Below are 23,012 nucleotides of genomic sequence, written 5' to 3' on the forward strand. Positions count from 1 at the left end.
GCACGGAGACACAAAGGCAAGAGGCTGAGTCGCATCTGGTGGGTCAGCAAGGACAAGAGCAGACCCATGGTGGGGAAGGGGAGCGGTCCAGCACAGCTCTTGGTTCGGCTCACCAACACCAACTGAAACAACAGGAGATTTACCAAAACTTGCCCAAATAAGTGGCATGGACCACATCCCGATCCATGCACAGGATGGCAAGTTGAGAGGCTCTAATCCAAACCTCAGCTGTGCACGGCCTGATCCTGCACCATCAGCCCCCAGCGCCCCAGCCCTATAGAAGGAGGAAATGCAGAGCCCAGGGCTGGCCGTGCCTCGGTTTCCCTCTTTTTAAATAAGAGGGCTAAAGCACAAGGAGCTGTTAGCCCCCGGAGGGAAAAAGAAAGAAACAAAGTATGGAATAAATTTTATTATTTGGAAAACGCCTTCTTTTAGAATCTGGTCGTTCCAGTGAAGTCTAAACCGTGCTAAGAAAAGGGGCAACAATAAATCAATCCTCACAAAATGACTTGCCAAGGAGAGAATTTTTCTCCCCTTTTTGTACTCGCTGTTTCAATTACTGCTTCAAGTAAAAGTCATTCTCCTTTGAGTGCTTTCCTGTAAAAATGACATGGGAGCACCCCGACCGCTCGGAGCGCCGGGTGCCTGGCTGGAGCCCGGCTGGCGGCGAAGACGGAGCCACGCTGCACAGACGACACGAAAGCTTTCACACCCGTATGTATTGATACATAAACGCACGCACATGCGAAATTCTGGGGTTTTCATCATGTGGCAATACCATTTTGGTTACGCCTGCAGTCTGTGTTTGCACACACAGACACGGCCTGTGGTTTCCACAGGTGTGCGCATCTGCAAAAATATAAAACAAACCCTTGACAAGTGAACAAAAAAGACATCTCCTAAGAGAAATGAGTTGTATTTTCTCGTCTCATCTGTCACAAGGACCCAAAACACTGTGTAAACTCATGCACATCCCTCACGCACATGCACCCGGAGCTGGGTGATGTTGTGTGGACTTTAATAAAGCTGCGCCTGCTTACACCTGAGATGGGTCCGACCCCTTTTCTGACCCCCTAATCCGCAGCAGAAGCATAAGCAAGTGATTTTCATCATCATTTAAAAAATACGTTTAAAGTCAGTTGCCGATATGGACTAAAACCAGAGCAGCTAAAAAATACAGCCAAGCAAGGAGTGTGTTCGTCCTCAATCAGGAACAAGTTAGAGAAGGATAGAGTTATTATCAAAATCACTCAAAGTAGAAGACCCTGTTGAGAGGTTTGGATAACACAGGGTAAAAGAGCTTTTTTAAGCCCCAGTCTCCTCTGAAAACACTGTTTTCAAGACCTTAATATTTATTGGCATTTTTGTGATTAAAACATTCACTGTCAACAAAGGTGGGAAAGTTGAAGGGGGAAAAAAGAAAGAAAAAAAAAACAGCAACAGTAAATTTGCCAATAAAATGAACTAATACTAAATAACTCCACACTAGGGATAATCGTGTATATAAAGAGGGATGGCAGCATGGGGCCAGATCTGGATGCAGATGCCAATTTTAGAGCTACAGGAGTCCCGAGAAGCCAGGTCCGGCATTTCTCTCCTCCGCATGGCAAGAGTAAGTCTTCCATTAAAAAAAATAAATCATTAAACAAAAGCACATCAAAAGCCCAAATACAAATGGGAAGCAACACAGGTTAAAAAAAATAATAAAAAAAACAACCAAATAAAAAACAGAGTTGCCAAAACAGGTCCATCTGGATTTCAAAAGGGAAATATTTTTAGATTAAAAATCTGAGGAATCATTGACCTGACAGGTAGGTACAAGTGATTAATTAGTTTATGTTTAGAGAGCTGCTTCGTGATGAAAGGCACAGCGTAGCCGCTGAGCTTCGGTACTGCGCGGCACGAAGCACACGCAGGGAGCACAGGCAAATCTTGGTGCCCGCGCATCGCCAGCACCCTCCAGACACACGTCCCCGGAGCAGCCACCAAAACGCCACCGTGGCCAGGGACCATGGGGAATTGACAGAGGTTTGGCTGGCCAGCCGGAATAACACTGCTGAGTAAATAAATGAAAAGGGCAATGTGTCTAAGCAGAACTGATGCTGCCTATTTATCCCTGGAAGGCTGCACTCAGACAAAATGATTATTTAAAAGCTCCTTTTTTTTTTATCTTCCCAGAGCTGCACCCGGCTCGAGCGCTGCTCCTGCCAGGGTGCCCGAGGTGCCACCCCCAGCCCCAGCAGAGGACCTGGTGCCACTGGACCCGTTTGTCCCTCCTCGCCTCCCCTCTGCTCCTCTGGATGTGGTTTGGAGATGCCGCTTCTGCTGGCTGTCTTGGAAAGGGGGAGGCAGCCGGGAGGGAAATCTCCATCCCTAGTGACCATCAGAAAACGCCAGCGGAAGCAGGCAGCATTCAGCACGGAGGGGACAGGGACATTTTATGGCCACACCGAGCCATCCCAGCGCAGCTCCCGACAGACCAGGAGCATCGGCGCTTCTGTCGTCCCTGCCCTGGCACCCAGCGCCCACCATTTGCTGCTCCCGATTAAAGAGAGGGAAAGAGAAAACAAACAAAAAAAAAGAGATAGTGACTGCAAGCGGCGGGTGCTGGGGGAGGAAAATTCATGCAAGACTTTCTGTCCTTGGCCACTTTCCTGCTGGCTTGGCAGCCCCGAGAGCCGCAGCAAATGCCGCTAGAGGGTGCTCAGCCCTCGCTGAGGGCCCCCGCTGGCTCAAAAAGCATTTTTGTACAGACGTACGTACACACACACACACAAATTATATATACATATATATGTATTTTAAAATCGAAGCAAAACCACACACCTTGTCCCCGTTTGCACTGTTGCAAAACGCTCCTGAGCTCGCCGCACAGGGGAACACCACGCATCGAGCACGGCCACCCTGTGACCGTCACCCACAGCAGCACCAGGAGCAGCTGGGGACCACCGGAGCCATACGGTCTGGCCACAGACACCCCCACGGTCACTGAGACGTGTTCTCCTTCTCCTGCTCTCCCTGCAAGGTGGGCAGCCCCAAAACCAGGCAGTGGTCTGGAGGCATCACAACGTGGGTGACAGTGACCCCGAGAGAACCATGGCGCACGACCAGCACGTATCGCTGAGTCCCATGCACGGGGTCAGGCCTAGGTTTTCTCCTCAGGTATTTCCAGCAGCTGAGAAATGGCGCCTGGGCTCCCTCCTCTCTCTCCAGCAAGAATAGCTCCCCGCTCCCTGCCTGCCCAGGATGCGGGATGGGAACGGCACGGAGTCACCAGAGCTTTCGGCACAGGAGCCAAGCAAGCAGCAACCTCTCCTCACCAAGGCCAACGCTTCAGCCCTTCAACTCTGCTCTCCACTCCTTCCAAAGCCTTCAGACCAGCAGTGCACTCTCATTTCTCATCCTCGTGTCCCCCTCGAGTGCCGCTGTATGCGGTTATGTATGGCCAAGACCCCCAGGGTGGGAGGCAAAGGCCAAGCAGAAGGCACCAGGGAGACTACGGCAAGGTGGAGAAGAGGGAACGGGCAGGGAGGCAACGGGGACATTGGCAGCAAGATCATCACAAGCCCAACCCAGGTTGTGATGATGGAAGAAGAAATACCCCAGAGCTGGACACCGAAACAATCCCACCCCAAACAGAAACCCGCTGAGGGCTTTTAATGAGTGCCCAAGCTGGGCTGCTTTTCTGGTGGTTGGTTCTGCCCACTCCCAACCTGCTGAATTGCCTTTCCAGGGGGACATTTGAAAGGAGAAGGAGATTTCAAGTAAATGATTGCAACTTATCGAAAATAATGTGCTACTTAGCATCGGAGACAAGCATCCTGGCAGGCAGAAATGGGAAGCCGTGCCGGAGCAGATGGGAGTAATTAGGTTGTGATTTTCAGAAGGGTTTTCTTTCCTGCCTCCACTGTGCCTAAGATGTACGGGGGGGGGAACAACCCGCCCAGCGACAGTTTCGGGAGAAGCGACGACTCCTCGGCTGCGCGTTGGCCTTTTGCGTGACTTTCCCGCGGGGAAATCGGAGGCACCTCGAGCAGAACTGCCACTTGTGGAGCCCTGCTGCCTGCTCTCACTGTCCGCTTGCATAGACACGGATGAGGCGAGATGCCTCCTCCTCCACCGAGGCATCTACCGCTGAAGCACGGGCACCCCGCCCTCGTTTTGGGATGAAAAAGGTCTTGCCCGAATCCTTTCCCGGACCGGGATGTGCCGTACGTACGGTGATGGCACGACAGCTCCTCCGGGAATGCAGAAACTCCATTGTGCACCCACATAGCAGCGTATTAAATATCAACACGCTTCCTACCTTCTGCAATTAAAGCACCATTCACAATATTCGCTTGGGTTCACAAAGCCCCAGCTTCAGGATTTACACGAGCTCACGGCTTTTCCTTAAAGAAACGCTTTTAGGCCTCCGGATCTGCAACAACAGCCAGCAAGCAGAGGGACAGCCACGATGCCAACAAATGCCCCTGCTAACAAAGCCAGGAACGAAGCACATTATTTTAAGCCACTATTCCCTGGAGCCTGATTCTACGTTTGCGAACATTTAAGATCAACAGCACTGAACCCAATACAAAAATATTCCCGTCTGCCTGATATTTGAGGACAGTTGAAATTGCAAGGGCTTAACGCATTTAAGGGGCTCGTGGCTGGCTGGCTGTCTCCTGCTCGCTCTCCTGTGCACATTCATACCCACGGCAGGACAGCCAGGGTTTGCTTCCTCAGCCGACTCCCTGAGTTGCTCTTCCCGAACTTTGCTGTTGCAGAAAAGCCCCCTGTTACTGTGCACCTTCCTAAATTCATGTTTTTTTTCAGTATTCAAGTGTACTTGCAGCTTGCTTTCTGCATTGCAATGCAACAATAAACCCCTGACACAAAGGAAAATATCAAATTCCCTAACTTGGCAGCCCTGAAGCTTGAAATCCTGCATAAACCTAACGAAAGTTAATGCACCCACATCAACCACATGCTCCAAATATGCGTGGAAATCATGACCATGGCTTGGCCAATGTAAAGAGAGACATTAAAGTGTGTAAGTCCATGTCTCAGCCCCTGTAAAATCACTGCAAGAATCCTAAAGGAGCCGTGCTCCCTGTGCTGGGATGATGGGAAGGAGGAGCAGCCCTCCCCAGGCACAACCTTTCCACCGTCAAAATTTGGGGACAGCCCACACCAAAGCTGAGTTGCGTGTTCTTGCTGCAGCCACTGACTTGGATTTTCAATTTTAACACCAAGTCACCTTAAAGACGCTGTTTTCAGAAGGAATAAATACATTCCTGGAGCTTTGTGGAGGATGCTTGAGCACCTCCAACTGGGCTGCACCTTCAAACCACCACTGCAAGGGTCCCCATGCTGGAGAGCAACGTGAACACCTCAGCAAAGCACGTGGTGTCCATGTTAAATGGATATCAACAATCTCAGCAAGCAAGGCAGAGTACTTTAATGTTAAGTAAACACAGAGCATTTGAAGCTGCAGTCAGGTATGTTCACCACGTTTACATCAAGTAACTGAGAAAATCAACATCAAAACACAAATACCTATTCCAAACACAAGTGGAAGCTGGAATTTCCAAATACAAAGGCACACACCCGTACAGGAAGCAGGAACTAAGAGAACTTTTTTTTTTTTCCTTACAATTGACATAAAAGTTCCCCTCCTCTCTCCAACCTTTCCAAAACTTACAAATGGATGAACAGGTTTTGCTCAGATTTTCCAAAACAGGCTGCCGTGAGATGAGGCATGGAAAATTTCAGCTGGCAAAATGGCTTTATGTGCACCTACTTATTTATTTATTTTCCAGCAAAAGGAGGAACACCGTGAAACTGATGGGCCGTTTCTGTCACCAATTTTCGAAGTCTACAGCCGTAAAGCAAACCAACAAATCCCAACAGCAATAAAAGAAGAGAGGCTTGTAGGCACAAGCACCGCAAAGCCACTCCAGACCCTTGCGAAGCCACCTCCTCTCCCAACGCAGCAGTGTCCATCAGGGCTGTTTGGAAACAAAGCACTTAAACAATTTTGCAAGAGAGGCTTTTAAAGGTGGAGATGTGTTCGTTCAACCCATAAAGCACACACAATTGTGAAAAGGTATATACTCCCACAGAGCAAGGGGTCAGACAACAGGCTAACCCCACTCAGAAAATCTGTTGACCGCAGGACACGCTCTGACTTTGGCAAAGTCCCCGGCTGTGCAACACGCACCGTGCTCACCATCACGACTTGGGGATGCAGGAAAACATGCTCATCAGTTGCACAACGACCCACGAGCAGTCACGTCACGTCAGATTAATGGTCCATCTAGCCCCCAGGCCAGCTCCAGCCATGACCAACAAGTCCCACTGGAGACCCATGCAGGACCTGGACCGCCAGCAGAAGCATCAGATGCTCAGGGCACAGGCACCAACCCCAGCACCCTCCTTACCACCACCAGTTCCGGGAGTTTGCAAATTCAGACCGCTCAAAAACGTCTCCTGAACCAAAAAAGAAATTTCTCTTTCTATTTCATGTCATCACTTTCCTCCTCATTTTTTTTTTTATTTTTAATCAAAAGTTGGGTCAACTTTGAAAGAACCAAACTGCTTTAGAAAACAGCAACTTTGCATCGTTCTGGGGTGGAAGAGGCCAAATTATTTGCTGAATTCAACCCAAATTCACAAAGCAGTCTGAATTACCCTCACACTGTAATTTTGGAGTGTGGAGAATTTACCACATGCCAAAATGTCTCTCATCTCCCAGGAGCAGCTCTCCATCACTTCGGGAGGATGCAGCTTGCGTGTGCCACGGAGGCTGCAGAAGGGAGAAATGTATCGCACCGTGCTGGGGAACAGCCTGCACAAGTTTTCCCCCAGCCCCTCCCCAAATGCCAAACCAGTTGCCATAGTGAGTGAGGAGCTGGCAGCACAACTCTCAAAAGGTCTGGAAAATTATCACAAACACGTTAGAATAAAAAAAATCCCCCCCCCCCCCCCAAAGTGGAAAATGACCTAAAATAGCCCTTTCCACAAAAAAAAAAGGCACGGTATCGCGGTGGTTACCGAAGCCCAGATTCCCCGAGCACTGTGACTCCCCGGGAAGCAGAATGAACACACATGAGCGCTTCTTTCCAGTCCTTCCCCACGTCGACTGGTTTAGCTCAGCCAGCAACCGAGCTGGGTAGGGAATCCTCTCACTCCCAGCTACTGCTGCGCTGTGGTCCAACAAAACATAATGGATCACATTTAAGTTGTACCAGTCTAAGAGCATGCACCACGAGCTGGTCACCGAGCAGTGACATTTAGCCACAGGAAGCAGGCTGGAAGTGCTTACAAACCCCGGGAGCGATGCTGAAGCGGGCAGGAGCGATGCTGGGCCCACGCCGCCACGCCTGGCGTGCTCGCGAGCCTGCACTCAGCTTATCTCAGCCCTCCTGACCAGGGCAGGATTAGCAGCTTCCAGTTGCTGCCATGAAGTGTAATCGATCCCTGTCTGCATAGGTAACGGAGCACGTCCCGAATGCTCGCGTGGCACTGACCACACGGCAGCAGGGAGTTTGTCCGCGACCATGCAGCCTACTCTGGCTCATCCCCAAACCCTGCTGGGGGGACACAGGGGCTCCACACGGCAGCCACAGGAGACAAAGCAGAGCAGAACGAGGCCGAACAGCAGATGTGAGGAAAAGGAGAAACCTTTCTTGTTGGCTACGGGCTGGCTGGCTAGGGGAAGCATCTGCCTTGACGAACGGCCGGTGGCTGTAATGGTAACTTGGCGTTATGGGCAGCGAAGGGGAGGAGGGCAACACAAGCGTGTACACATGCCCTCTTCCCACACCTCTGGGAGCGTAGGTGGGATTTTTTCCAACCCGAGATTGTGATATGGGGCAGGAGAATCAGATTTTGCGATTCCAGTGGTTCAGCACAAGGCTCTGCCTCGGTCCCCCAGTGCCTGCTGTGGTGGGACCTCACCTTCCTCTGCTGGGGTCTGGTGACGGCCCCGAGTCCTCTCTCCACAGCACCAGGAGAGCAAGATGTCACCGAGGGACTGAGCAAGCCATTGTCCCCACCCCAAGGGGCTCAGACCTGGTGCTGTGCACACATGGAAACACTTCCAGAGCCTGGAGTGGACGCGGGATCCCGCAAACCCTGCAGGAACAAATCAGCAAACAAAAGACAGGATTGCTCCAAGGACAGGTCCAGTCATAAAAAAAAAAACACAACCCTCTGAACGCCAGTTGGGCTGGGATCTGCCTCCTGCTCCGTGCGGTGCTTTGCATATGAATTCTCCTTGCTGAAAAGAAATGGGTCCTTTGAATGAGCTGAATCTGCTAATGAGAAGCCGGGGCCTCCAGAGCCCCTCTGAGGACAAGGGTCCCATTTCGAGCGCCCCAGGCCAAGCCCTGAAACCTGAGACAAACAAAGAAGAGGCTTTCCCCAGAAGGAAGCTGCCTTTCTAGCCCGCTCCCCTCCTGGAAAGGTCATCTCCCCTGGACACGCTGCGCTGCTGCTCAACACACAAAGCAGCCAGGGCGAGAAAGTCATAGGTGAAAGGACTGGCAGGAGCCCAAGCCCAACGGCTGCCTCTCAGAGTCTCATCTCCTGCCATCATCCTTCAGAAAGCCGGCCCTTGAGGCTCCATCCACGAAAAGCTGGCCCGGTGCTTGCTAGATGGCAATGCCCCGCTCAGGTCTGGGCTTTGCAGAGCAATTCAAAGTCCCTGCTGCCCAGCACGTGGCCGAGTGCTGCCGCCCCGTCACCAAGCCCTGCCATGGGTTAGATTAAATCCATGATTTTGTGCAACACAGGAGAGGTTTTCCAAAGCTCCAGGTCCCAGAGCAAAGCAATGGCAGGAAATATTCCTCCCTCCCTCTCCCACCAAAACAAACATCCTTACCAGCAGCTGGGGACGGACATGAGACTACAAATCTGCAGGAGGAATCCTCCTGCCCTGGCCAAGGGGAGGTTACAGACACTGCTGAGCACATGTGGATCACTGGCTCCTAACCATCGGTGATCATCTCCTTGGAGTTCTGCCACGGCCCAGGGTCTCGGCCCCATGAAGGCTGGGCACTGCTCTTCCCCAGAAGACAGGGGTCTCCGGTTCAGAGGAACCATCCCTCCCCATGTCACGACTCCAGGCAATTCAAAACCCAGGAAAAAAATTAAACCGCAAGTTCAAAGCCTGGGCTAACACAGCTACGACACGCAGTTTCGAGGTGTACGGCTTGTATGGCCAGGTATTTATGTGGGTGTTGGGTAGGTGGTCGTGGTGTGATGGACACAGGGTGCCTGACCACTGTCCCTGCTGCTGCAAGCTGCACCACACGACGTCCCTGGGGACAGGGCAGGGAACAGAGACAGACAACATACAGCTCCCACTTGTGCCCCAAGCCCACAACAACCGTGCAGGATCCGACCTGCTGCTCCGACAGCCCTGTTTTGCAGGGACTCAGCGACCTCGGGCACACAAAGGAGCACACGTTTTGCGCGATGCTCGGCTCCTCGTGCCACCATGCCCGGCGTCAAACCCCAACGTGCCAGACAAAGCCCAGTTCTTTGAAAGGCAACAGCCGGTCGGCAGCGTTTTAGGGCCAGAAAACAGCTCTGAACGTTCAGTTCCTTTTTTAAATAGAGGCCCCTTCTGTAAACGATCTGTTTGGACAGGAGGGAGAGTGCTGCAAGAGTCCAAGCGCTTGTGAAATAGGATCAGCTGCGTTCGCTTCAGCTCCATTCGAAACATGTGGGGGAAGAAAGAAACCCAAAATTGGCCTTTGCTGGCAAGGCAGGGGGGGGAAAGGGAGAAAGAAGGAGGCCGTCCACCTCCACACGCCTCAAAGGGTGGGAGAGACCAGAGAAAACGGAGGAAAATAATTAAAAAGGCTCAATTAATGGCATTTCTGTTTCGAGGCGTCTGTGTGTGTTTAATTATATTCCATGCAAGATCTTGTTGACACAAATTTCCGTGCTGCAGGGCAGTGGCGTAACGGGATCCGGGTTTGTGCGTCCCTACCCACAGAGCCCCAGGCCACCCCAAAATCAAGGGGGCACAGCAGGAGGGCCAGAGGACCTTTTTTACAGGACAGGCAAAGGGCAGAAACATGGGAGCACAAGCAGTAGGGCCGAGGAGGGGGGCTGATGACCTTGGACAGCCTGGCTCGGGGATTTTACCACGAAGCCCATCCTCTCTCACGTCTCCGAAGGCTCTCGGGCAGAGCAGGGCTGACACCAAGCCTGGAAAGGCGAGGGATGGGGAGCCGCCCAGACAGACGGACGCACGGCCCCCCTGCTCCTTCAGCTCCAGCCTCCTGCGAGAGAGGCCCACGCCATAAACAGGCAGGAGATGAAAAAAAGGGAGCAAAAATCTTCGACAAACTCCGGCTGCGTCCCAGATCAAAGATCATCTCCAGCGGGCCATCTGGTCCTTGTAAATGTAAAACCAAATTGAAAGCCCTGCCCTCACCTCCTCCGACTCCCTCGGCAATATTGCTTTTACCGTTCGGGGACGAGGAAGGAGCTCGCAAAAGGCATCTGTATGTAATATAGAGCCGCCGTGCAGCTGGGCTATAGATTTGCTACCCCCCTTTTGTTAATCACAAAGCAGAGGTAAATGTTTTCTTTGGTTCTCCAGGGGCCCTGTCATTACCGGGGGCTTTGGGAAGAGCCCGCAGCAGCAGCCTGGGGCTGGAGGAGAGCTGCCTTGCAGCTCCATCGCTCCTCCAGCTACGGGCACAGTTGTCATCCCGGGTTTAGGAAGGGACGCAAAACCACATCCCCAAGCAGAGAGAGGATATTGTTGGCGTTCCCCGCACCACAGGAGCCCTGCAGCATCCTCCTTCCCATCCCCACGGTGCTTAAATCAGGTCCCCCGCCACCACCCCATGCAAAGACAGAGAGGGGCTCGACCAAGAGCCCCCCAAAAGGGGACGCAATCCCTCCGAGGCACAAACGAACAGTGACAAACCCTGCCGCCGACAACCCAAACACGCCAGGCTCGCCTTGAAAGAGGAGAAAGGTAAGGAGGCAGCTTGAGGAATTCCTACCCATCAAGCTTTATTGTGTTATTCCAACTAAGCAGAGACAAAAAGACAAATCTCAGCTCCCTACTTTCATTTATAATTGAACCCAGTCCAGAAGGATGGAGCAAGTACCATCTGTAATGCAGAGTGCATTAGCAGCCGGCAGAATGAAATATTCAAATTACTGTAGGCTACCTCGCATTTTAATGACAGGGTTACAAAAACCTGACTTGTAAGTGGAGATTGGACTGGAAGAACAGAAAGTTTGTTTTTCCAGTGCATGAATTAACCTAACAAAATGCTACTTTCAGGAAAAAAAAGCGTTTGCATGGGTAATTCTGCAACATATCCCAACAGGCTCGCAAGAAAAAAAAAAATTATTCCATTTAGCTATCCTAATTGATATATTGCCTTGGGAGATGAAAATACTCAGGGAAAAAAGGGAGAGTGCTTTTTCCCTTTGGCTGAAGATACCAATAAATACACGTATGTCTGCGTGAGCCTCAACAACACGTATGGGTCCCACGCACAGGGATGCGTGGCCACACGTGTTTGCATCCGTGGGGTGTATGGGTGCAATAGTTGCATTAGCTGCGTCCTTTCGATGCCGTACCCAATCTGAATATGCAAATCACCCCTTGATTTTCGTACTTGTGCCTGTGCTGGGATCCATTCGTTTTGATATCGTTAATCAGGGCTGCCGAAAAGCCTGACACAGTAAGTGGCTGTAGCCCCTAGCAGTAGTCAAGATGGAGTGACAGGCTCCATTTAAGATGTCACAGCATATAATAAAGTGTAAAACTATACATAAAATAAACGAGATAGAAACAATAAACTCGACTCCGGATTTGAACTTTCACGGCGAGTGGCGCGGCGACACGAGCACACGCGCGTGCAAGCGGCCGGCGGGCACGGGGTAGGGGCGGCCAGTCCCTCACCGCCGGTGCTGCTGTGCTGGGTAGCACAGGGGCTCCGCAACCTTCCCCTCTACCCATAGCTGCCAGAATTCCCAGGCTCCAAACCTCGCTGATGCCTTCTTATGTCTCTCCATGGTGCATCTGAGGTGGGAAAGCCACACTCGCCTGTCAGGGATCGGGGGTCCAGCAGGTTGGTTTCCAGCAGCCTTTTGCTGGAGCAGGAACCGCGGCTCCTCAGTGGCCCCATGGCATGAGGAAGAGGAGGGTTCATATTTAGGCTGGGCTTTGCAGCTCAGCAGCTGCAGGTGGGGAGGCAGCAAGGTCCTTGACACCTCCAGACCGGGCTTTGCCACGTGCCTGGGACACCAGAGCCCTTCCCCGGCAGGATCAGGCTCATGCAAGGGGGGTATTTCTCGGCCACCTCCCATGCTGAGGGGGGTGCCTGGTCCAAAAGCCCCGTTTTGTCCCCCAAAACATCCCTCTGCACCCCGAATCCTCAGCTCTCCCCGCTGAAACAAACCAGTCGCTCTTCCTCCTGCTAAGCAGTTAAATTAGAGAGTATTCAATTAATAACAGCTGAATATTCTGTCACATTTAGGAAGATGTATGGTAAGACAAGCGAGTTGTGATGTCTGTGACAGAAATGATAAAAGTTCTCCCGACACAGCCTGGCAGATACTTGGCTGGAGGAGCCGCTTGCTCTCATGGACTCCAACGTCAGCACAGACACCAGCCCCAGCGCCGGCTTCAAAGGAGAGACGCTCCACACGGAGCAGGAAAGCCTTTGCCAAATCGTTTGCAGGCAGCTCCCTCCCGCCCTCCTTCTGGGACCCATCTGAGCCAGGCTGTGGCAGCTCCCCGTGCCCCCGCAGGAGGAAAGCGCAGACCCCCCCAGGTCACCCCCAGGCCCCCGTTTGCCCCCAGGCTGCCTCAGTTTACCCATCCGGGGAAGGGAAGGGGGACGCAGCCCCACCTCCCAGCCCCAGGGCTGGGCACCGCCTGCACGGCCCCATCACGGCGGGCAAGCGCCGTGCCAGGGAAGGTGTTCTCCATCTCATCTACGTGCCCAGGGAAGGTGTTCTCCATCTCATCTACGTGCCCAGGGAAGGTGTTCTCCATCTCATCTACGTGCCCAGGGAAGGTGTTCTCCATCTCATTGCCGTGCCCAGGGGAGGTGCTGGAGAGCGCTCTCCATCCTTCCTCTTCCCCCGGCGCCGTTCTTCCGGGGGGTTGTTTTTCACCGGTGTTGTTTGAGAACCCGGTTTTGTTGCTAAGAAACTACCTTCGCACTGCTCCGCGAGCAAAGACAAAGCAAGCGTCAAAATAACACATTATTTTGACAGTAGCCAGATCATAACCATCAATGATCCGTTCTCCCCGCTCTCCCGCACGCTCATTAGCGCGCTCTCCACGAGCGTTATCGCCGCGGATAACCCACGCCCCGCGGATAACCCACGCCCCGCACGCACGCAGCGCACGCACGAGGGGCCCGCGCCCCACGCCAGGGGCTCACCGCATCCATTCAGCCCCCAAACAAAAGCTGAATGAATCGCAGCCAGGGGACACGGGGGGGCTCTCCCGGGAGGCGGCACAACTGCCTTGTACGCTGAAAGATGGCACGAGGTTTCTTGTCAAAAGGTAGGTGGGAAATAGGAGGAGGGAGAAGGTAAAACCTCTGCCCACGTACGCTGCAGCTCGCTCTGTGCCTTGGCCCTGGTTTGGGGAAAAATGTAATTACCTGTTGGCTTAGGTTTTGTTGGGTGGGTTGGTTTTGGTTTTTTTGGTTTTTTTTTTTGTTTTTTTGTCAAAGTCCTGCTGGAGAAATAGCAAAACACAAAAAAATACCAGACACATTCACTGCTGAATTCCAAAAGTGCTCTCTGCCTCTTGCTGCTCTCAGGGCGGGCAGATCCTGCCACACCAGGAGGACTGGGGCACCCCACACTGCCATCATTTTGATACAGAAATTGTTCCAAGGCAAGTCTCCAGGATCCTGAAATGCGGTTTGCCAACTCATCCACCTCCCAGGGCAAGAGGACATCTCTGCCTTTCCTGCAGGGGCATCTCTGGCCCCTCATTGCTGGTCCCGCTGCAACTGGGAGGGCCTAGATGGGGACCCAGAACGGATGGGAAAGGCAATCCACCTGCCCCAAAAGGCAAAAAAGGGGCAAAAGCATCTGCAAGGCATCACCAGCTACAGGAAGACACTTCTTCTGCTGATGCAGGACGATCTGGGATGATTGTCCCTGCCCGTACCAAAAAGCTGAAGGAAAGCAAACGTCCTTTGTGCAGACGTCCCGTGTGCCGTGTCCGCAGCAGCGCCATACAGAGAGCGTTTGCTATCCCATGTGTGAGTTCACATGGGCTGAGCAGAGAGGAGGGAGAGGAGAAACTCAGGCTGTGCCCACCGACAAGTGGGATTGGAAACCGCTTAACTGGACAGCCTCGGCGTTGCGGGAGGCGCCCTGAGCAGAGGCAGCGTGCCGCTGTCCCCACCGCGCTCCACTTTGGGGCAGCCGAGTGGAAAACCCATGTCTGCTTCATAGGGGGAGGAAAACCCAAACCCAAAGCCACAGGCTCTGCTTCCACACTGTGCTTGGGGAGCTGGCCCCCCTTTTCCTGCCTGCCCTGTGTCCAGGCATCGCACCAGTGGGCTCCACGGGGCTGCTGCCCCTTGGGGCGTGTGCGCAACATCTGGTGGCTGAGACCAACGGGGCTTGGAAGAGAGCTGTGCCCTGCCCCGCATGGTTTTTAAGGGAAAAAAGGAAAAAATGGTAGCCACGGGGAGCCATCCCACAAGTATCTGGGTTGTTCGACTCGTCCCCTGGGGTGGCTGGAGCGTGATGCTGCGAGCCCTTGTGCCAAAGCACAGCGCAGCCGCCCCAGAGCCCGGGCTGCTCCGCACGTATCCGAAAACACGGAGCAGAAATGCACGGCCCACCTCCCGTAGGGCAGCAGCTTGCCATGCATGCTTTCACTGCCAAAGCGCTGAGCTCCACCCCACAGTAGGAGAAAAAGGGAAGGGTGAGAAGAGCTCTGTCGAAACCCACCAAACCCCAAACGACATTTCCCCGCAGCAGAACAAAGCCCTTGGAAATCCATCCCCCGCTCGGGTCCCCCCAGCCCACATGAAAGCGGCATTTTCTGGGCTAATTACACGGGCCGCTCCGAGCCTCTTGGCATAATACGGGCTGCAAAGTCAGACATCAAAGGGGCAAACTTTAAAATAAATACATAACAAAGAGGGCAGAGTCAATGGGAGATCTCTCCCCGCCGCCGGGGTTGAACGCTAGGAGCGACTCGGTTCACGAAACGCATTTGACCACCGTGACCTCTCAGGACACCTCGCCTCGGTGCACAAAGGGGACATCCCGCCGGCGTTTGAGCCGTGGCGTTTCAAGGGCTGCTCCCTGCCCCGCACGGAGCGGAGCCTCGCTGGGGTGTCTGGATGGCGCTGGGGACACCATTTGAACCTCCCCTGCGCGCTCCAAAAGGCCCCCACGTGCTCCGCACAGCAGCCAGCCCTTGCTCCCCCTTGCTGACCAGCACACAGAGATAGCTCTGAACCAGCAAGGCATGACCAGAGATCTTATGGGTTTTAGGGCTACGGTCCTTCCACGGGCAGAGATTACCCAAAAGCTGACATAAGGCATCTCCGCAGCACCTTGGGCAGGAGCAAGGAAACCCACGTGGGATGCCCCAGTGTTCAGGAGCATCACCACCCACAAAAGTGTCATCTGAGGGATGCCAACCACGCTCCTGAAAGCAGCCTGGTCCAGCCCTTCACCCCAAAAGCTCCCCGCTTCTCCCTCACCATCACCGTATGGGCATCTCTCCCCGCGACACACCACGCACAGCCCCCTCCCTCCCTCTCCCCCAGCCTCTACGCCAGGATTGCCGGGGCCGGACCTCCCCGCGCTTCCTCCCAGAGCAAAGAAAGGAGACGAGAGCACGAAGGAGCCTGGGACGGCCGAGCGTGGGACGCGAGGGGAAGGTGTCAATTAAAGCAATGAGGCCCTCCATGTTCCTGAGCCTGACAGCCAGGGTGAGCGGAGCTGACAGCCGGAGCGCCGGCTGCCTTCCTCGCCTCGCTCGCTGCCCCCACGCACCCCCGGCTCCCAGCCAGCTCGGCCAGGGCAAGCGGACGCAGGCAGCGACGTGGTGTCCCCTGTCCCTGCCCCCAGAGATGCTCCTAATCACGGTAATTATAATGATTCGAGGCTTAAGCAGGCCACGGCAAGCCTGGAGGCAGATCGTAATGAAGCAGCCAGGGCTGGGTGGGAAGGCAGGAAGAGGCACCGGGTCTCTCTGAAATAACTAATGAGCGCGGCGTAACGAGGTCCTGTCCCTGCGTGGGGTGACACGAGCCGGATTTGGGGACACGGAGAAGGTGGCGATGTGGTGGGTACCGGCTGGCATCTGCCGGGGAGCCCAGCGCTCGCCCCCGCCGCTGCCTCCCCCGGGAGATGCACCCAGAGAGCCCATGCTTCGCCCGCTCCGCTCCCCTCCCCTCCCCGCAGGCTCAATCTGATTACTGCTGATACACATCTTCTCCTGGGCTCCAAAACACGCTCTTCCCGGCTGAAGGATTCGCAGGGACACAGAAAACTTGTCCTGATTGCAGTGTTAATGGTCGTGTGGCCCATGTCATCACCGAAATGGCCTTAGGGGGAGACTTGATGGGTCTCTGAAGTCATCAGGACTACCCCACCTCATCTTGCTCCCCTTATTAAAACCATTCATCCTGGGAGCTAAATGAATATGTTTCATCTTCAAATGCTGAGACACAATAGCAAGCAGGCAGAGATCTAATAGAACAATACCCGTCTAATCATTCCTATTTTTCTCTCCGCATCCTGCCTTCATATTACACGCGTGCAGCAGCGACGCCGAGCCGCCCGCTCGCTGCGCCGGCGCCTGCCGTGCCCCACGGCGTGGGCATGGGTGAGGAGAGTGCACGGCACGCTCCTGGTCGTGCTGTTACTGCACCTCGTCCCCTTACCATTGGTGTCTCCCCTCTGTGCCCGCACGCGTGGCAGCACCCCGCTGGGACGAGGAAGAACTCACGCCTGGCACGATGGCAAGGGCGGAAAAAGCCCCAGGACTTTTAAAACTATATAAATCCAATATATAACGAGTCTAACAGCGCAGGCGGGAGCAGGGCAGCAGACCCCTTCTTGATGCAGCCGTTGAGGGGAAATATTGCATCCCGTACCCTGTATTCATCATTTTCACGCTCCTCCTCGCACCCACTGCAGGTTTTCACGGCTCCCGTTCCCTTAGCTACAGGGACAATCTTCCCCTGCTTGCTAAAGCACCTCTTTGCATGCGTGACGTCGGGGGGAAAAGCATAACAATTTGCGTCTCGCACGTCTTTACCGTCTCCAGCAGGTCGAGGAAGGGGAGCATCGGAGCAGAAAGGGCCCGGGAGGAGAGAGGCGGCCGCGGGCGCGTCTTCCACGAGCCTGCCGGAGCCGCTGCTCGCCTCCCCTCCGTAACGAGGGTTCGCACGGCGAATCCCCGCTCCATCTCATTATTAACGATAATAACGGCGGCTGGCTCGGCGGATGCCATCTGGAGCCCCGCCACGAGCGCCCGCTGGCCCCGGGAGGGCCGACGGGGGCGACCCCGCGGGGCGAGGGCCGGGGCCGGGTACCAGCGCCCGAGCGCGCCGCGGACCCGCTGGGCCCACCCAGGCTGCCGCGCTTGTGTTCGCTGCCGTGGCAGGCTTCATAAGGCTCCGCTCTTTGACTGGCGTTGAGTTTATGTGAAAGTAATTAACAGTAATTAATCCTTAATTACAGTAATTAGCCAAGTCGCAGTAAATTAAACCACATCTGGAGCAGATGAGGGCTTCCGAACGGGAGGCTAGCGCAGGCGACAATCGGAGAGATGCTGAATTCATCTGACAGCATCTGATTAAGGCTACCTGTTGCAAGCAGCTCATTTGCATTGTGTTTTTGTTTGCGCTTGGCAGTAACCCTTTCAGCCGGGCTCCCGCCCCACACCTCCGCTCCTCCTGCCCCCTCCAGTTTTCAGGAGCGTTGTGAATCTCCAAGGAGGGAGCAGCCAGGATCAAAGATGGGGAGCGGGAGAGCTGGAGAGGAAAGGATGGCCCCAAAAGGCTGCCCTACAAGCCCTGGCTCCTCTGGGGTGGTGGGCATGAGCCCACATGGGGACAGGAGATGTTCCTAGGGTTGGACATCAAACGCCATCCACCCGCAGCCCGCGCGGAGCAGCCTCGGCTTCCCCGCACCCCGTGTCATAACAGCCACAATAATACCAATAATAAAAGACCTCGGCACCAGAGGGGAGCACATTAGCAAAAGGGGCAGGTTATTATTAATACCACTCAGCATTTACCCAGCGCCGTGCAGCCTCAGAGACCTTTGCTGATGTTTAGCCACGCTCACAGGGAGGGGGAAATCCCTCCCTTCCCCTTCTTACAACGGAGAAATGGCAAAACGGCGAGATGAAACGGAGCACAAGAGGCTCAGCTATGGCTTGTGGTATTTGAATGCTGAAAGAAAGAGCAAAACCACGCTGCCCCGACTCAACTGCAGGTGGGCAGGACATACGGGAAGCTCTGAGCTGTCAGAATAATACTGGGGACGATTCACAACAAGGTCTTCTGAGCACGGTCCTCAAACCGTACTGCTCGCCCCAAGCCCTGGGACGAGGATTTCCATCAAGGCAGAGAGGTGCCAATGGGATTCTGAGAGCAGAACTGGAACGGGGATGGTCCAAAAGCAATCGCCTGAGTTCAGCAGGTATCGCAAAAGCCTCAGGGCTTAATTGCATGTAATTAATGAACGCGAAGGTGCCATATACCTTGCCTTTTCATCACACAGTATGGGGTGTATGGGTGGTATACCTCTGCATTGAGCTTAAAAATCCCTTCAATGCTGAAGCATTTTCTCTCCCCTGGAACTAAAACCATACAGAATTGCCAAAGCCAACAGCTGCAACACACCCTGGAAACGATCAAAAGAACCTCGTTTTATGAAACAGTGAAAAGAGCAACATTTGCCCCTAATTGAAAAATAAAACAAACCATTTGAATTTCCTGCGCACACAACAGCCTCGCAGAAAAATGTGGTTTCTCCACCCCAGCTTTGACTCCGAATCGCTTAGGATTCCCGTGTACCACTGAAACGAGCCCAGCACGGACCCCTCACCCACCCAGAAGTGTGTTTTGCTGTCTGCATCTTGGCTGGGGAAATGGCAATTCCCAGCTCTCCTCCCCTCCCAAGGAGAAAAGCGGTGTCCCGCAGCCCCGAGGGCCACCAACAGCTAAATGGAGCAGGAAAAACTGAGCAGGAAAAATTGTCCCTGAACAAGGCAGGCCTCTGGAGAGCACCTACTGGCACCCTGAGGTGGCCCTGCGTGGTGCACGAACCGTGGTGCACGACATCCTCTCCACGTGCACACGATTTTGGTGCACCCAAATCACAACTGCTCCAAAAGGGATGAGGATTTGGCAGTCAGCTTAAAATACTGGGGAGGATTCCCGATTCACGCCCCAGAAATGAACCCCGCTGTCCTTTCGGTGCAATTCTGCTTTCAGTCAGAAGGGTTTTTTTAATAGATGTTCCATCAGCTTTTTAATTGAGATCCTTCACAGCAAATCTGAGATCCTTCACAGCATTTACAGCAAATCACATTATCTTGCTGCAGACAGATTTTTGGTTAAGAAAAAAAAAAAAAATTTCTTATGAATAAAAGATTCCCTCACGGATGTCTTTGAGAAATACACCCCCCGAATTTACAATGCCAACATTTTGCTTTGCGCGAGAATAAAATAAATCGGAAATCTGCACCCATGCAGGCAAAAGCTTGCTCCGGGCAGGCAAAAGGAGCGCGGGACGCCTCTCCCCGTGCAGGGATGGCAGCGGGGGCGAAGAGGCGCAGCCCCCTCTGCTCCCCTGCCCAATGCCGCTCCCGACGTGGACTAAGGCTGGCAGAAATACCAGGCGCAGCTCGGTGCCTCCTGCCAGACGGACCAGCAGCACCGCGCACGACCCCAAGCGAGAAGCTCCCTAAACCTTCAGCGTTGGCCAGCCAAGGATTAAATTGCGCTGTCTGCCTGCAAAGCGGGCCTTCGTGGTGGCTCCTCGCTGGAACGAGCAGCAGCCTGAGTCCCTTTGGCTTCTCCTGGGGCAACTGCTAACTCCAACAAGCCTCTCTCCCGCTTCCAAAGCCCAAACAGTCCCTGCACGACTCACCGCACCAGTCTGAGGAGCAACCCGGCGCTCCCTCCATCGCCAGCGGTGTCTAGAAACCAGAAAGCAAACGAGACCCTACAAAAATTGAGGCAAGGGGGGAGGCACATCTTGCATCTTCTCCCCAGAGGAGGGGGAATGCGGCCAAACCCAGAGCCAAAAAGGTGTCCCCAGCCATCAGATGCATCGTTCTCGGACCAGCCGCCGGCGTGGAAGCTTTAATCTGAAAGAGGCAGGCACGTGCAGGGAAATCCCCATGCAAAACAGAATAAAACGAGGCCTCTAGGCCCTACAGTCCAGGAAAGGGAAGCGATCCAGCAGTGGGGCTCAGGAGGCAGCAAACCCACCCAGACCCGCCACGGACACACGCGCACGCTTTGTAGACACGCGTGTGTGCTCCTTTCGGGCCAAAGACTCAGGTTCCTCCTCATCTGCGCGGTTCAAATTAATTATACACTTTAATTTCATGAATTATTAATTTGATTCTGACTCGGCAGCTTACGCTTATCCAGCGCTGCAGACTATACAATTCCAGCTTCATTAAAACATCACCAGCTGCCTGAGAGACAGACATTAAATAGCAGAGAGTAATAATAAAATTAAGCTCCCTGCGCATAGCAACAGAGTCTTCCCCGGCCGTGCGTGGAGAGGGCCCCGCCGGTAAAACAGCTCCTTGCGAGGAGCTTCGGGTCCCATCCCACGGCTTTCAGCAGCGGCCACGAGCAGCAGAGGCTGGCCGCACGTCTGTCCTCGGAGGACAGACGCTGAGGTCTCGGGGTCTGCGGGATGCCAGCGGAGACGGGCACCGAGGGACCGCCGCGTCCTCTGGATGCCACAAGGACGGGGCCGGCTCCGGGGCCGGTGTGGCCTCCGAATAAATAAAGCCGGAGCGCTGCCTCCCGGCGTCTCCCTGGCAAAACAATTTATAGAGGGAAAATGTCGGAATTTAGACATTCCATTTAGCTGCTTCAGAAATCTAAGGACCCCAAACCTTGTGGGATTTGAGAAATCGATGGAATTAATTAAGGGAGATGTCCAGCGGTCTCCGCTAAGTAATCAGCAGGTACAGTAGACCTGAAATTCTATAAAGAAAAATGGGAAGGGATGACATTGAAGGAGGCAGTGGGGATTAAAAAATGAGCATCCGAGTGGTAAAGGCGCACACCCATTGATCGCTGCATTACGGATTAAGGCTTCAACGAGCAGCCAGAAGATTCTGTAGCAGAAAATGGTTACAGAGGATGAGCATGAACAGAGCGGATATATATAACCTCTGACAGCCAGGAACAACTGAAACAGAGGACAGCTCTGCAGTGAACCTGAGAGCAGAAAGTTTTGGGGAGGGGGGGCGAGGGAGCCCGGGGGGAGCCATTTTGTGCGAGGGATTGCTGCCTGGGAGACGGGGCGATGGGGACAGGGGCACCAGGGCTGGTGCCCGATGACGGTGTGGGCAGGGAGGTGGGGAGGTGGCGTCACCTCTCGAGGAGACCGCTGGCTTTACTCCATAGCTGTCCCGTGCCTCGGTTTCCCCACCATCCCACAGCACTGTCCTGCCTCCTACAGCCCGAGGAGCCCGTGCGGCAGCAGAGCTCCGCCGCCGTTCAGCCCACATCCACACAGCAGCTGCGCTCCCCCCGAAGCCCGGCCTCACCTCCTCCTGCTCTTTAACGCTGTCAGACCTGAGCTGCTCGGGAGGAAGCCCTGCAGGGCATCTCAGCACCGGCTTTCCTCCTCCGTTTCACTTCCCTGCCCCACGGTTCACCTGTTTGTAGAGGAGGGGAGAAGGGAAGCTGTGCAAAAACATGAATGCTAGGGGTTCGTTCACCTGATTCTGCTGCAACCAAAAGCTCAAGCACCGAAGGACAGCTTCGGGCAGCCTCCTGCCGTGCTCAGCCAGCGTGCACGGGGACGTGGCTGGGCTCACACGCAGGCAGGGCACGGGGGAGCCGAGCAGGGGGAGGACGGCCACCCGGCCGCTCGCAGCAGGGTGCTGCAGGGCAGAGGAGAAGGAGAGAAGGTGTGTAGGGGCATCACGTATTCTTCCCCCCTTCCCAGGTTTCGCCCCGGGTGTGTGAGGTCTGTTTGCCAGGGATCCTGCCTCGTTCGCTAGCAGATGATGCGTGGCGACAGGTCAGTCTCAGCTCTGTGATACCCAGCACGCAGGGCACTGCAATTAAGCAAGTGCCACGCACCCAAGGTGTCAGGACTGGCTCCTCGCTTTGCTCAGCATCCAACCCTGAGACCAGCATGAATCTTGTTCACCTTTCAGAGCATCCGCGATGCTCCCTAAACACAGCACGGGCTGGAGGCACCCCTAAACCTAAAGGAAAGGGAACAAAGCACCTGCCAGCACCCCCCAGTGAGCACCATCTACGCTTGGGAAGGAAAAGAGCAGGGCACGGCTGTGTATTTAGGCTCTCTGAGTATGCATGGGGCACGGTTAAAGCCAAGATCATCTTGGAGGCGTAGCCCTGACTGTAACGCCGGTGCAGTCATTCGGGACCAACCACAGAAAACCTTTTCCAAGGTCTCAAGCACCACTAAAACCACGGCACCCAACCACATTGCACGGCAGTCAGTTACGAGACCCCAGCGATGTGGTGAACCTGATTTTCCCTGCTTAAAACAAATCCTCACCGGGAACATCACAGCTGCACCCGATGCCAGCTGCGAGCAGTGCTGCTGCCTGCAGGAGACCCTGGGGAAGCACCACCAACCCTGCCCGGTGCGCAGGGAGGGGGAGAAGGCAGCAAAACTGCGGCTGCTGGAACATTTCAATGAGAAACCTCAAAAAGAAAACCCCTCGGGGAGGCTGTGCGCAGCGGCGGCTCGCTGTCTGCGGAGGTCGCGGGGCCGGGGCCAGCGCCTCGCCGCCCTCCTGC

The 23,012-nt window shown here is 54.3% G+C and overlaps 1 protein-coding gene and 1 long non-coding RNA gene across 4 annotated transcripts in view; one reads left to right on the plus strand and one right to left on the minus strand.

Annotated features, from left to right (window-relative positions):
* The window catches only part of PBX1 (PBX homeobox 1), a 128,485-nt gene that overhangs the window by 28,010 nt on the left and 77,463 nt on the right, over window positions 1-23,012 (minus strand). The window lies entirely within an intron of this gene.
* On the plus strand, window positions 6-15,090 carry LOC310903122. Its single transcript, XR_014587283.1, has 2 exons — window positions 6-12,950; window positions 13,017-15,090. It is a non-coding gene; the product is annotated as an uncharacterized lncRNA (long non-coding RNA).

The sequence above is a fragment of the Anser anser genome (assembly GCF_964211835.1).
Source record: "Anser anser genome assembly, chromosome: 8".
Taxonomy (NCBI): Eukaryota; Metazoa; Chordata; class Aves; order Anseriformes; family Anatidae; genus Anser; species Anser anser.